Source organism: Melanerpes formicivorus, unplaced genomic scaffold (assembly GCF_026170545.1).
Source record: "Melanerpes formicivorus ecotype bairdi unplaced genomic scaffold, bMelFor1.0.p_v2 SCAF_4, whole genome shotgun sequence".
In the NCBI taxonomy this organism is placed as follows: domain Eukaryota; kingdom Metazoa; phylum Chordata; class Aves; order Piciformes; family Picidae; genus Melanerpes; species Melanerpes formicivorus.
In genome coordinates this window covers 33348368-33348633 of record NW_027142356.1, presented here as the reverse complement: position 1 = coordinate 33348633, position 266 = coordinate 33348368, and positions in this window count along the sequence as shown.

Genomic DNA, 266 nt, shown 5'->3' with positions numbered 1-266 from the left:
CAAACTGCTTCTGGTGTTGGGGGACAACCTCGGGAATAACGCCACGACAGCGCGTACGGAACGCACTCCCCCTCACACCGCCAGGCCGGGGCGCCCTGCCTGCAGCTGCCTGCCACAGCACAGCCTCGGTTGCGGCCCCAGTCCGTCCCAAGCGCAGCCGCCAGCTCCCGCTCCACGGGGGGCGGAACGCGGCGGCCCAGCGCAGCCCCGGGCAGGCGGCTCCGCGCAGGCGCTGTGCCGGTAGGGCGCGCCCCGGCGCCCGTGGG